Here is a 12,317-nt window from a genome sequence, read left to right as displayed (position 1 = left end):
AGAGAGAAAAAGAAAAATACAAAAATGGATAGAGAAAAAAAAAGAAGAGGGGGGGGAAATAAGCAAGATAGGAGAACAACTTTACGGCGTTATGTGGGTGGGATTTGTAGCTAACGGTGTTTGAGGAGTTAAAGCATGTCAGCATGTAGGGGGAGGCCAGGCGCACCATCGCGAGAGGGGGGACAACAGGCCGTTCGCTTCATCCCCGTATCCAATGGTGATATAGTATTTGGTGGCTCGTTGGTTTCTGTTTCGCGTTCCTCAGTGTGGGCTCTACGAGTGTTCAGTTACCCCATGGAATTCCCTGGGGGTCCCATCCCATAGGTCAATCCACCAAGATCTCCCACCATTCCCATTGGGGCTGCTGCTCTCTTGCATAGTCCATCCCAGTTCGCCACTAAGTCTTCCCAGGCCGGGGCAATAGGAACCGGACGGATGCCCTTGGCCTCCTCCGCCTTCAGGACCTGTAGTTCAGCCCTGGACCATTTCGTAACATCCTTTTTCCAATCAGCCAGTGAGGGGTGGTCTGAGGATTTCCAGCCCTTTGAGATCAATCTTTTGTAAAGGGCCATAGTTAGGTCCAGGAAACGCCCTCTTACTTTCCTGTTTAATGCTGCCGGCCTGAGACCCAGTAAGCACAGTTCCGGGGTAGGGAGTAACTCCGTACCGAATAGCTGGGACAGAATAGACAATATCTCCTTCCAACCAACCTGAAGCACTGGGCACCCCCACACCATATGGTCAAAGTCTGCCTCACCCCCGACATCTTGGACACGCCCTGGGGGGCCCCCCGTATATACGGAATAGTCGGTGCGGTGTTAGGTACGTTCTGTGCAGGTAATTATATTGGATGTATTTTAACCGCGCATTCCGTGTGATCGTCTGGGGGTATGCCAACGTTTTGTTCCACTCAGGGTCAGACAAGTCCCGCCCAATCGTGCCTTCCCATCGCTCCCTCAATGACTGCAAGGGATCTAATATGGATTGTAACTGGGTTCGGTATATTTTGGTTATCAAGTGGGGCTCCTCCCCCGACGTCAGTAGGAGGTGCAATACTCCGTGAGGAGTGGGTTCAGCGTTTATCGTGCACCAGTGGTCCTTCAGTGCGTGCACTAACTTCCCGAAGAGCAGGAACTGACCCCGGGGAACACCCACACCCGTTAGATCAGCAAAGCCCCTCAGTACCCCCCCCTCGAATAGTCCACCCACTCTCTCAATCCCTGCACCCGTCCAGGGACCGAGTCCCAGGCTTTTCGGTCCTTTCCCCCCAGACTCCATAATCAGTGCCGAGAGCGGTAAGGCCGGGGAGTATGGTGGGCCCACTCCTACTCTCTTCGCGCATCTCTTCCAGCATGCCATTGCGACTTTTAACATCATGTTGTTTCCAGGCAGGACTATTTTCTTGCCTGTCATGTGTGTCGCAATCCGTGACGTGTCCATTACCCCCTGGGTTGTCCACAGGTCCAGGTGTCCCTTGCCCGCCAGCCAGCCGGCTACCCACTGTAGTTGGGATGCCAAGTAATAAGCCTCAAAGTCGGGGGCACCCAGTCCTCCCATGCGGGTCGGCCTACAAGTGGTCGTGAGTGCAGTGCGTCTACGTCCATTGTCCCAAATTAGCTCTCTGAGCAGAACGTTCAAGTCACGGAACCATACCGGAGGGATCAACAATGGTAAATTGACAAAGTAGTAGAGGAGTCTTGGAAGCATGATCATTTTAGATAGTGCCACTCTGGCCATTATTGATAACTTCAGGGAGCGCCAAAACCCTACCGAGGACCTCAAGGATCGAGTCGCTTTGCCAAGATTACCCTCCCTGAGATCTTCCAATTCGTGGAATATTTGAATACCCAAGTACCTGAAGGACCGAGGGGCCCAGTTCACGTCTGTCGGGCATGTTGGTGGGCGCTCGCAACCTGCAGTCAAAGGGAACACGTATGTTTTGCCACAGTTTAGGCGCAGTCCCGAAACCACCCCGAAGTCCTCCAGTGCCCCAAGTGCCCAAGGGATACCACTGGGACCGTCCCTAAGATAAATTAATATATCGTCAGCGTAAAGGGAGACAATGTGTTCAGTTGGCCCCCACTCGACCCCCCTACCCACACCCCCCTCCCTCAGCCGAGTCGCCAGGGGCTCGATAGCCAGGGCAAACAGTAGTGGGGAAAGGGGGCACCCCTGTCTAGTGCCACGGAACACCGGGTACGCCCTGGAGATTGTTCTACCCGTCCTCACCCTTGCTAGCGGGGACGAGTACAACAGGTCCACCCATCTAACCCAGTTTTCTCCCAGACCCATTTTTAACATCACCGACCTCAGGTAGTCCCACCGAATTGAGTCAAATGCCTTCTCGAAATCCACCGCCAACAGGGTCCCCGCCAGCGGCCTCAGTTCTTCGGGCATGTGTAATACAGAGAAGAGTCGCCTAAGGTTTAAAGAGGTGCTGCGACCGGGAATGAAGCCATTTTGGTCAGCATGTATCAGTGTGGACATGTGGGGAAGCAGTCGGCCGGCTAAGATCCTGCTGAGGATCTTGAAGTCACTATTTAGCATGGATAGCGGGCGGAAGTCGGACACCGAAGCCTCCCTGTTGGCTGTCTTGGGGAGTGGGACTACCAGCGCCTCACGTAGTGTACATGGTAGCTCCCCCTTTCGTATTGCCTCCGCATACATCTCCGCCAAGCAGGGAGTCAGTAAGGATTTATATTTCTTGTAAAAATCCATAGGAAGGCCGTCTGTACCAGGGGTCTTCCCAGGGGCCAGCTGCGTTATGGCATCATTTATCTCTTCCATGGTCACTGGCCCTCCTAGCCTATCCCTATCCTCGAGATCGAGCACCGGTAGGGGGATCCGTAACAGGTAGTTGTCAAATGTCGCCGTCTCCAAGTCGTTAGGTCTTCTATACAGGTGTGCGTAATAATCCCTGAATGCGTCATTGATGGGGCCTGGGCATAGCCTACGGTTTCCCCTTCTATCCAGCACGCTTGTGATGGGTTCACTATCTCCGTTTGGGCGCACCAACCATGCCAACAGTTTACCCGACCTCCCCTCCTCAGATTGTATGGATGCTAGATATTTTTGCATGTCATGGCATCTTAGTCTTTCTTCAGCCTGTGAGTGTTCTCTGCGTGCTTGATTATATTTTTCATCCTCTTGCGCTGCAGGGCCCTGTCTTAGCTCCCCCTCGTGTATGACCTCCTCCAGGGCGGTTAGCTCCCTCTCTAGTGTGCGCCTCACTCCCGCCGACTGCCCGAGACAGAAACCCCTCATCACCACTTTGAGTGTCTCCCACTCCACCACCCTGGAGGGGGTGGATCCCTTGTTTGTTTCAATGTGTTCTGTTAGGTGGTTGCGCAGTGCCTCTCTATATGCCTGATCTTCGAGTGTCGCAGGGGCCAGTCTCCATGACGGGATGGGCGGCCTGTCCCGTGATACCCTCATCGTTAGTAGTAGAGGGTTATGATCCGATATTGTGCGAGCAAGGTATTCAGAATGGGTCATATCGCGAGCCAGTCCCGAGGTGCAGACCACCCTATCAATTCTAGTGTGCACTCGGTGGAGGCCCGAGTAAAATGAATAGTCCCTGGCGGTTGGGTGCGGCACCCGCCAGACGTCCACTAACCCCCAAGTACTCAACCACTCAGTTAGATTTTGTGCTGTTTTAATTGATGTTGCCCCTTGGAGCGGTGGGGTAGACCTATCCATGTTTATATCTAGTACTGCGTTGAAGTCCCCTCCTATTAGTACTTCCCCTGTGCTCTGGCGGGTGAGGTGACTTGATAAGCCGATCATGAATGGGATCTGATCTTGGTTGGGGGCATAAATGCAACTCAGAACTAACGGGATCCCCTGTAGTTTCCCCTCCAGTATCACAAACCTTCCCTCTTTGTCAATGCTGGAAGACTCAACCGTCAGTGGGACCCCCGCTCTAATCCAAATCAGTGCGCCTCTTGCATAAGCTGAATACTCCGTGGCAAACACCCGCCCCCTCCACCTCCGTCTTAGTTTCTCTCCCTCGCCCATTGCCAAGTGGGTCTCCTGCAACATTGCTATCTGCACCCCCCTTCTCTTGAGGAATGATATAACTCTATGTCTTTTAGCCGGAGTGCCCATCCCCCTGACATTCCAGGTTATAAGGTTGTAGACTGCCATCCAGTGCTTGGGACCTGCTCGTGGCAGGTCTGGCGCGCCCTTGATCTCAATAGCCTCCCCCACATGCCCACCCCTCTACTGTAGTCAGATTTCTCCACCCATTTAGCCGATTTAACTTGTAAATGTAAACCCCAACTCCCAAACCCCAGGGCGCCTCCGGAACTGTAGGTTGCCCAATAAACTGTGCTATAATGCAACTTTTCCAAACACATAACTGCAGTACTCGCCAGCCAAGTCGGACAGGCAAGAGTCGAGTCAGGGGGGGGAGCCAGGTCCGGAGGGGCCACTCGCTCAAGCAGTGTGCTATGTCTCTGGGCGCCGCTTCACGTCCGGGCTATACGAGCTCGTCGGCTGTCTGTGGGGTCACACTCGGTGCTGGCGATAGGCCCTCCGAGTCCTCGGCAGAGGACACCATTGCATCATCGGACTCTTCTTCGGTCCCTCCTCGGGGGGGGGCACCTCACCACCCACCCGAGCCGCCGCCTCTAGGGCCGCCCTCCTGTCCGTTTCTCTCTGCGTTTGCGTTGGTGCCAACCGAGGGCGGTCACTTGATCTCTTCCCCTTCGGGGCTCGGCGGGCTCTTCTCGCTCCAGGGCTTTCACTTGCAGGTCGCACTTTTTGGGATCCCCGCCTCTCAAGCCATTCCCATGCTTCCTCCGGCGATTGGAAGAATGTGGTCTTGCCCTCCACCATCACTCTTAGCCTGGCCGGGTATAATAGCGAATACTGGATCCCTTCGTCTCGCAGGGCTCTTTTGACCATTAGGAACGAGTTTCGCCTGTTCTGGACCTCCAGCGTGAAATCCGGGAACAGTGTAACTTCCCCGTTCCCTACTTTGAACGGGCCCGTCTCTCTGGCTTTCTGTAGGAGGATGTCCCTGTCTCTGTAGTGCAGAAGTTTAGCGATTATAGCACGGGGGTCTGCCAGGGACTAGAGGTCTCGATGGTACACGATAGGCACGTTCCAGGGTGTAGAAGGGGTCAGGCATCCCGGCGCAACCACCTCGCTCAACCATTTCTCCAGAAAGCCCACCAAGTTTGACCCTTCGGTCCCCTCAGGGAGGCCTACCACTCGCACATTGCTCCTCCTGTTTCTTCCCTCCGCGTCTTCGGCACGTTGTTCAAGTCTTGCCACTCTGTCGGTCAATGAAGTTACCTCCGCCGCTATGTCTTTCTGCCTTGGTACGATGTCCGCTAATATGGTTTCCGCTTCTTTGACCCTGTCAACCAACTTGTGATGGTCAGCTCTCAGGAGCCCCACCTCAATCGCAACCTGGTTGATGTCACGTTGCAATGTTGATTTGGTATCCTCTATGGCCCCCAGTATCTTGTCTAGGGTGTCCTGAACTTTAATTTGTGATTGGTTTAGTGAGTCCGCTTCGCTCACCCCAGGTGGCAACTCGTGGTCCATGGTTCTATTCTTGTGACGGCCCTTGGGGGGCATCGGTCCGGCAAGCAGGTGCGCCTCGGGGGCCCCGGCAGACGGCCCGCGCGCGTTCGTGTGAACCACAACTAGGATTGTCCCTTCTTTTTGGACTTTGGAGCTCTAACTTCTACTCTCTGTCCTTTTTGGCCGAACTCCAAGAGCTCCGCTGGTTGTGTCTAAATTGCGGCTCCCAGGATGGGGGGCACTCATGCAGTAGGTCGCTGCTAGTTACTCCCTATTTCAGTCCCGGTGCCTTTGTTCGGATTTCCAGTCAGGCCCTGCCCCGGCAGCCAGATCCAGGCGCCCGCCACAGCCAAGGCCCAGTCATCCATCCAATGGGGCACTCACCCACTTTCCAGTCCTCTTTCCGTGCTCAAGGGTGTCCACCTGATCGTGTTCGTAATCTTCTCTCCGGAGTCAGTTGTGCCCCAAGACGTCCGGTGGCTCCGCAGTCCCCTCACGCCAGACAGTTGACCCGGGGCCGTCCGTTATGCGCACCTCTCTCAAGGCGCAACACATGGGGATCCGTGTTCAACTACTGAACCTCCACAGATGACACACTCCGTTAGGCAGCCCATCCCGTTGCCTTTTCTGTGCCCAGGTACTCCAATTGGGCCAAGTACAATGCCCTCAGGTCGGCTCTGGCAAAGGTGGGGCCGTTACGCCCGCTCCGTCGCTTCCGTTGAGGGCTTACACCAGGGAGGGCCCCCAGTTCTCTCCAACTGCATCAGGGGCCCCAGGGTCCGCGATCTGGACTCGCGCCGCAGTTGCGAGCGCAGCCGCACCTGGTCCGCCCGCCTTGTTCCTGCTGCTGTCGGCCGCTCATCACCGGGCCGCGGCTTTCAGCGAGGGGAGGGGCCGCTAGCCTCCCCTCGCAACGGTAAATTCAGCCTCCGACGCTCCCGCCGATGGACTCTGGCCCCCGCCTCGCTCCCGCCGCGGCCGACCGCACGTCAGGCCGCGGCTTCCAGCAGGGGAGGGGCCGCACGCCTCTCCCCGTAACGGAGCAAACTGCACCGCCCGCCTCTCGCCCCAGGACTGCGTTGGGGGCCCAATCGCGCCTCCCGGCGGTCTGCCGCAGGGAGCCCACACTCCGTGAGCAGGCGGCCCGGACCAGCGCGCTGAGAAGGATTAATCCGGCAGGCCCCTCCGGAGCTAGATAATCAGGCGTCCGCCATGTTCCGGACCCTGGCCCGAATAGAACGAAGTTATGGTCTTTGGAGCCCAGCACTGTATCTGGTCAGAGGTGTGGTGGGCAGTATCCTGAGGCCTCTACCCAAACCTGAAGATTTGGTAAAGAACCTAGTAATTTTGTTATACACTTCCCTTAACTTCAACCTGCAGGTAAACCGTGCTACAAGTACCTGCTTCTTCATTTTTAAATCCCTAAAGAAGATTTTTCTGTTTATTCCAGAGGAAGTTTGCAAGTCAGTAGCTATCGCATTGACCACCTCGCGATTAGATTACTGTAAAGCATTATACCTCAATTTAAAAAGTATTTCCTTGAACAAACTCCAGATGGTTCAAAATCCAGCAGCACACCTAATTTTGAACATCCCAAAATTTCTCTCTGTGGAGGAAGGCCTGCATAGGCTGCACTGGCTTCCTGTCAGGAAACGGGTGATGCTGAAAGCATTGCGCATAGTCCATTTAGCCTTACACCAAAAGGGCTCTTTAGCGATTAGGTCATCCTTCCACTGGTACAGACCGGCTCGATCTTTATGATCAGCCTCAAGTAGGAATGTCAAGGTTCCGAAATTTCAAAAGTCTGGATGGGGAGCATGCTCCTCCTCTGCTGCCAGACTATGGAACACAATGCCAACCCACATTCCAGTGATCAACTCTTTGGCTTCTTTTAGAAAAACTTAAAGACCAGGCTTTTTACCTTGCAGATCAGTCCTGTCCCCTGGCCTGTATGATTAGATTTCTCTGTTTTCCCCTATCTTGGTGGTGATTCCGCCCTTAGGCTCTAATGTTCTTGGGGTGGGCTGTGCCCCATATGGGGTTCTGGAGTTCGCCTGACTCAGTTCGTTGATTCCTACAGGTTTTGAGCACTATAGGTCTTTTTTTTTTTTCATTGTAATTTCATTTCCATTTCTCTGTCAAACTACAACATTTTGAAATTATATAGTTTGGCAGGTATTTATCAAATGTATTTAATGAGAAAACACTGTTGTCTTGTACACTGTATCACAACCTAGACAATGCATATGAGCAGACAACAAGCCCAGCACTCAGAGGCTAATTGGCTAACATCACAAAGAAGGGTACATTTTTAGGCCTTGACTACCAACACTGTAACAATAATAATAAGAGATGTTGTGTTGCATCTATATGATGCAATATATAAAATACCTGTGTGGTTTGATAGAGGTTGTTGAAAACATTAAAAATGTTATATTATGTTGGTCAAAGCACAAATCAAATACTGGATCAAGGAATGTCAAATATGGAGTGCACTATATCGCTTAGAACAAGTACACAAAATTTCAGAGAACATGAACTTGAGTTCTAGAAGCAGTGCACCCTTTAAATCAAAGCAGAGATAAACAATATTAAGTCAAAGAGGAAACTATTACACTGACTAGTTCACTAGCCTTTCCCTAAGAAATTTCAAATAATATTGGAATTACAACTAGTACACTGGAAATTGATTTACTGGTTTGGGATTGGAATAACTGTCAAATGAAGGCCCTATTTAATCATTAAATCTTAAAGACCAATCTCACTCAGACTCAATTTGACTGTCCTCATCTGTTATTTAACTTTTGTCAGTTATTTCTATTTTAGCCTATTTAATACATAGGCTTTGTATTAAAATATGGAGGGTTATGCAAAAAGCCCAAATGAATGATTTTAAAGACTACGATACCCATCGGAGCACCCATTGGGCCACTAAGCATTTTTGAAAAACTACATAAATCACAAGATATGTTTATTATGTTTTAAGTATTGTTCTGCAGTTCCCTGGTGGGCCAACTGTATTCCACTACTTAGGTGTGTATGTTACTACCATATTTTTTGTGAGCGATTGATGTATCAAATGGAGGTGGAGGATATCAAGTATTGTGCTATCCTCTATCTCTTGGTGGGATTCAATCTATGAAAGATTACAATTTGAAATGCACACTTCTGTGTATTTAATAATGTGATGTAGAAATGTTGAAGCATGTTTAGACAGGGCATGCCTTCCCCTAGTTCAACATTTTGTAGTGATCTTAGGGTGAAAGCTGAATGGGTTGGGGCTGGATGTAGAAACTAAATGGCTGATGGCATACCTACAGCAAGACTATCTCCGTCCAGGAAATGCCTATTAGTGCCAATCTACAGCACCCACATTTCCCAACACTAATAACCACCCCTAGATACTTAAGGTTTTATCCTTAGTTACGATCATCAGACCTGAATTGCAGCAACTCATATGCTTCAGGCTCTTAAGTGTAAACAATGGCCCTTTGGTTGGGGTCTTTAAAGGCCATACTTTGATCTTCTCTGGCCAAAGGTAAACCTAGGTGTGGGAAAATGCGTTGCAGTGTTTTCATTGTGAGGTATCTTGATTTAGCTACCTTGTTCACTTGTGTTTTCATTTGCAGCTTGGTGTCCATGCTAATTCCAAGGTTTATAACCTCCTTAGGTATTTTTGGAGATGGTCCTAGATAGTCAGACCAGGCGAAGAGAGGGTCATAGTTTTTCTCGTCTCCACAGTTGAGTATTTTGGTTTTGGAGGCATTCAAGTTGAGGTGGCTGCATGTAATTCATTGGTGAATGGCCCAGAGGCAATTAAAGATTTTTAATGTTCTAGTGTCCTATGGGTTTTCCAATTTCAGAAGTATCTGCAGGTCATATATGTAGTTTTAGCAGGTGAAGCCTAAAGCACTGATCAGATTTAGTAATTACTCCATACAGATGTTGAAAAGCATGGGAGAGATAACTGGGCCTTGAAGGTCACCTACTTTAATGCTGTATGGTTTCGAAGAGAAAGGAGAAGTGTGTATAATTTGTTGTTCTATTGTGTAGGTATGAAATGATGCAAGTGACCCGGTGCACTCTATTCTGGCTTCCTCAAGTCTTTGGATTAGTGTGCCATGATACAATGTGTCAAAGACTGCTGAAAGGTCCAGGAGAAGGCAGCAGCAACCCTGTTCTGATCTAGTGTGTTTTTAAGGTCATTCCAGATAGAGCTAAGGGGAGATCAAGTCCCTCTTCCTGGACAGAATCCAGTTTGGAAGTCAGAAAGCATGGAATTCTCTTCAAAGATTTGTGACATCTGAGGGAAAGCTGCTCTTTGTAAAGGTCTGTCCAGTAATAGTCTGTTTGCTATGGATCTCTAGTTGCCGGGGTCTTGATTGTCCAGGGCAGGTTTTTTTTCTTTAATATTGGGCATATGTATGCCTTTTTATAAATCTCTAGGAAAACACCTGTTAAGGAGTTGTTGCTGAGTGTTCGGACTGAAATGGCTTCAGAAGCTGATACTAGAATGTTTTTGAAGATTTGAGGTAGACAGGGGTCTGAGGCTGGCTTGCTCGCTTTGACAACATCCATAAATTCAGTTGATGATAGCTCTTTGAAGGATCACAGAGGCTGTGCCTGTCTGTCTTGTCTCTGTGCAAGCATATGTTGTCTGGAGGGCTGCTTGCTTTAAGTCGGTTGGGTTGAAGCTTACTGATATTTTTTAATTATGAATTCATCCACAATGAGAGTTTTCTTTTGTTATGTGTGATGTTTTCAACAGAGTTAGGGGATCAAAAGCATTCTGGGGCCATCCATAGAATGTTTATACATAATTGACTGTGACCGGAACTGAGTTTGAGGTAAGTGGGTTTTCTAGTTCCTCCAACTTTAGCTTGTTCCAAAGCTGATATTTAATTGAGGGCAATATGATTTTAGATGGGGTGAATTTTGGTGTCCTGTGTTGGAGGTAGTGATCTGACCAAGTAACTGGCGTAATTGGCTGGAACATGACTAATTCTGACAAAGATGATATCTAATGTGTGTCCCGTGACGTGTGTGGGATTAGAAACAAGCAGTTGAAGTTTGTGTGTGCCTGGGCCAGCGAGGATGGTTCTGGGGCATGGCATATTAGGTTTGTCAAACAGTATGTTGAGGTCACCATGGATGCATACTTTGAGTACATAGTAAAATAATTAGAGGTTTTATCTAGCACTGCATCTGGGAATGTTGCATTGCTAGGTGGTGGTCTGTAGAGAAGGGGAAATTAACATGGAAAGGTTGGAATAGAATTGGATCTAACAAAGAGGGTCTCACAACCTCCTAAAGAAACATCTTAAGCTTTGGTGAGATTTGTTGTTTCTTTAAATATGACAACTAAGCTGCCTCCTATTTTGCCTATGCGATTTTGTGTTACAATTTGACAGCCAGGTAAAGCATCATCATGAAATGCTGGTGCCATGATTCAGTTATGAAATGTGTTGTATCGTACCTTTAAGGAATGCTTTGTAGAATGTTATGTTTGGAACTGTGTATGCGGCGCTACGCAGGATTCTCTCACTGAGTCAGTTACTACGACTGGCTGGTGAGGGATGCTGCGTGGAGCTGTTTCTCTTGGAATAAACTTTCACACCATATGTGAACTGTGTTGCTGTATTTCACGAAAACACAACATTAATTTGCCGACGAAGATGGGATTTGTGAAAGAAATTACCACGGATTCTACCATAAGAGTTTTAGAAGCAGTGTTCAAAGAAGGGGTTTTTCCTAGTAGGTTGATCACAGACAATGAGATGCAGTTAGTCTTGGCAGAGATGAAAAATTTATTGGAAAGAACAGGTATCAAGCACTCTCGCACAAGTTTGTACAATCCACGGCTCATGGCATAGTTGAGAGAGCCAATCGATTGGTGAAGGGGCAATTCAGATGGCTGTCTACAATGGTAATGAAATTAAATCTACAGTGGCAGATATGGTTTGGGCATTTCGGACAACCAGGAATGGGGTTACGGGAAAGGTTCCTTTTGAGCTGATGAGGGGAAGAAAAGCGGGGACGAAAATGTTTCCGGCATGGATGAGGACTTTGTTAGATTGTGGCTCGGTTTCGAATTTGTGTAAGCTTAGTAGTAGTGGTAGGGTCATCGTGGAAAAATGTGATGGTGGAGACAAGTGTAGGACCACTGGGAAGAGAGCTAACAAGATTCAGAAGGGTGACGGTCAAAATTAAGGTCAAATCAGGGATGTGGAAAAAATTCCCAGGTCCATTTAGAGTAAAAGAGGTGCATCGTTTTTTTGTTACATTGGAAAATGGTGAGAGTTGGAATATGCGAAATGTGGCATGGTATGTGGGTGCTGATACTGTAGACGTTAAAACAGTAGATACTAGAGAAGTGAATGGATGTAGCAGTTATATGTTGATGGACGATGAGTCATTTGTTCGAGAGTGGTACTTCATGTGTGAGTGAGAAAACAAATGTGAATGAAAGTAAAAAAAAAAAATTGATGTGGAGAACTGAGGAGAACTCAAAGAAGCCCAAGAATCAGGAGTATTTGAAGGATTTTGTAAGGTAATGGGGTAGTGGTGAACTCAAATTCAAAGAAATCATTAGACTTTATAGGGTTGAGAAAACTTGTGAGATATTCGTATGTTTTATATTTATTAGTGATGCAAATGTTTTTCGGTTGGTTTCCTTTATCTTTCTTTGTTTTTATTAGAGTTATGATTGTTATTATTTGTTTTTGTTATTAAAGTGGGAAGATGTGTTGTATTGTACCTTTAAGGAATGCTTTGTGGAATGT

The 12,317-nt window shown here is 48.7% G+C and overlaps 1 protein-coding gene across 6 annotated transcripts in view; it reads right to left on the bottom strand.

Moving 5' to 3' along the window:
* Nucleotides 1-12,317, bottom strand: part of UGP2 (UDP-glucose pyrophosphorylase 2) — a 440,011-nt gene that overhangs the window by 107,165 nt on the left and 320,529 nt on the right. The gene's annotated exons all lie outside the window — the stretch shown is intronic.

The sequence above is a fragment of the Pleurodeles waltl genome, chromosome 5 (assembly GCF_031143425.1).
Source record: "Pleurodeles waltl isolate 20211129_DDA chromosome 5, aPleWal1.hap1.20221129, whole genome shotgun sequence".
Lineage (NCBI taxonomy): Eukaryota > Metazoa > Chordata > Amphibia > Caudata > Salamandridae > Pleurodeles > Pleurodeles waltl.
The sequence above is the reverse complement of the archived record's forward strand: the minus strand, read 5'-3'. Positions and strand labels throughout refer to the sequence as shown.